Genomic DNA, 2721 nt, shown 5'->3' with positions numbered 1-2721 from the left:
GCCCCAATGAGTGAGCTGAGATTTAGACTTCAGTAACTTTCCACGGTCAGCAGGTATAGAGCCAACATTTGACTGAGGCAGACAGAGGTTCTCATAGTGGCGTTCCTGACCACAGCATTAGCAGCATCAGAAACTTGTTAGAAATGCAGGTTCAAGGGCCCCACCCCAGACTTGTTGGGTCAGAAATTTTGGGATGAGCCCCAGCAATCTGCATTAAAATGAGCCCCATGTCAACAAGTGTTTCTGATGCAGCTCGGGTGTGAGAACCACTGAACGCAAGATCCGTGTGCTCCAGCCCATTGCCCTGTCTAGCCTGAGGGTGGACGGATGTGTCTTTGCACCTCTGTCATGAGGATGCTCCATCAAGCAGCCTTTCTCTCTCCAGCAGGGTCATCTGCCCCCTCTAAAAAGCCCCCTCAGCAGGTTGTTCGCTCCCTCCCTTCTCAGTCTTCTCTGGGAAAGTGGTATCTACTGTCCCTGCCCACTCATCCTACCTCCCATCACTACTTACCCAACATTACAGCATTATCACACTCCTTGCTATCACACCCACTGGTTTCTGCCTTATTTTTCCATGTAACTTCTCTAGGGCATTTCACAATGTCCCCTGCAGCCTTCTGATGAAAACCCCTCCTGTGGCCTCTCTCCACTTCCTCTGCTTCTCTGCGTCCTCAGAAGACTCCTGTTCTTTTCTCTCTGAATGGTGGGATCTTTGAGTTCCCAGTCTACTTCAGTTTCCTTACTCTCCCCTCTACACCCTGCCACCCTGAATTCCTTTCTCATTGATCCAGTCCTTCAATTGCCATCTTATTCCAAGCAGAAACTTCCCTGAGCGCCCCACAGTTTGACATTCCCAATGAGTTCTCTCACCCTGAAGCCCAGTGGGAAATGGGCTCTTCTCACACCTTTCTGGAACTGTCTCTCACCCCACCGGGCCCTAGGGGCTCTTACTGCTAAGGCAGTGGGTGGGGGCTAGGGAAGGTATGGCTACAGCATAGCCAAGAAGAGGACACCTGTTTCCTGAAAAATAAGAAAACTTTACTTCTGAATGACGGAGAGCGATAAGGTCAGAAAGAATGAGACAGAAGCCATCTGAGGAACTTTGAGTGACCAGGGATGATGTTTTGGACTCAGTGACGTCGTATGACAGGGGAGTTAGGGCGGTGAATGACAGCTGACTCCATCATCGATGGGTCCAGTTTATTAGTGCCTTGTGGGTGCTTCCAAAAGCTAACACTGAAAGAAGGTACCTCTGTCTGGGGAAAAACCGGTGAACAAAGTAACAGTGCAGGGGAGGAGGGCGACAAAGTAACAAACCGGGAAAGAGTAACCAATGGGGGGAAAGGTATGAGGAAGGATGAGAACTCTGGGACATCTGGGGAGCAGGCCCCAAGCATGTTCAGCTCTATCCATTCTACTTCCCGTGCACATCACCCCGCCCGCTCCCCCCTCACCAAATTCCAGGGCCTCAGCCCCTTGTCATTTTGGGACCACTGAGACTTTCATATTCTTTGTTGAGATCATCTGTCTCCTCACTTCTCCATCTCCTGCTCCAGGCTGGCATGGAGCCTGGGCACCATGAGGTTCAGGGAGCATGAGGAATGGGGTTGCAGAGGGGACATGACAGCTGGTTGAGGCTGTGGGAGGAGGGGTTTGAGCCATGACACAGATTCCTTAGCTCCTCCAGGCCCGGAGATTGCAGTTCTTCCCTTGTTAGAATGTCTCCTGGAAGAGGTGGACCGTTAGCTGATTCCTGAAAGACGGGCCACGTAGGCACTGCCTGATAACCTCTGAATGATCAGAATGCCCAGCTGTGGCTGCAATAGCGAGTAAAGCAAGCAGGTGTGTGCTTCCCTTTCGGGAAGGGCTCCCAGGGTGGCAGTGAGGAGATACTGGAGACAGAGTTGGGGAGATGCCTGGTCAAGGTGAGAGAGAGGGTTAGTGCTTGTCCTGGGACAGGTACGGACGAAGGGTCCAGGGGGAGCCTTGTTACTGGGAAGAAGGGGCCAAACGTGCTTGCTGAGTGGATGCTTTCGAGCCCAGATCTCCAGTTCCACTTCCTGCCATGACAATCGATGCAGTCAGTGGCTTGGTCCCCAACCTGAGGTCTCCTTGCCTGCAGCACGAACGGGCGTACGGCCTCGGGGAAGGTGAAGGTCGGGGGTCAGGGGCCACCTGGACGCAATGTCCGGGCGCTGGCTCTTCTGCGTCCACAGGTAGACCACCCCGTCTGGGGCCCAGCTGCGCGCGGCCTTCGCAAGACCCCGCGCCCGCAGGGTCCGCAGACCTTCACCGACAACCTACTGCGCACGGTGGGTTCCGGCGGCCGGGAACTCTGACGCCGAGTCAGCAGGGAGGGCCAAGCACCGACCAGCCCGGAACCACGCGGGCCAAGTCGGACTGAAGAAGCCCCTGCCCGCTGAGTCTGAACCGCGCTCCTCCCAGACCCCCGCCAGGACCAGGGAGCCGGGAGGCTTCACGGGCTCCGCCAATCAACGGCCGGCGTTCGAATTCGCGTCCTGGGGCGGCCAATCGAGGGCGCCCGGAGCCTGCGAGAGGGGCGTGGCCGGGGCGGAGCCCTGTAGCCCTGAGGCGCGCGCCCCCCCAGACGGGCCAATGGAAGCGCTGGGTGCGTTTGAAAACTAGAGCGGGCGGCGGGGCGGGTCTGCGCGTGCGTGGGGCGGTGCGCGCAGGGCTGGCCGGCGGCTGGTGCTGCTTAGA

The sequence above is a fragment of the Myotis yumanensis genome, unplaced genomic scaffold (genome assembly GCF_028538775.1).
Source record: "Myotis yumanensis isolate MYYU_CA2020_CCGP unplaced genomic scaffold, mMyoYum1.0.hap1 SCAF_4, whole genome shotgun sequence".
Taxonomy (NCBI): Eukaryota; Metazoa; Chordata; class Mammalia; order Chiroptera; family Vespertilionidae; genus Myotis; species Myotis yumanensis.
The sequence above is the reverse complement of the archived record's forward strand: the minus strand, read 5'-3'. Positions refer to the sequence as shown.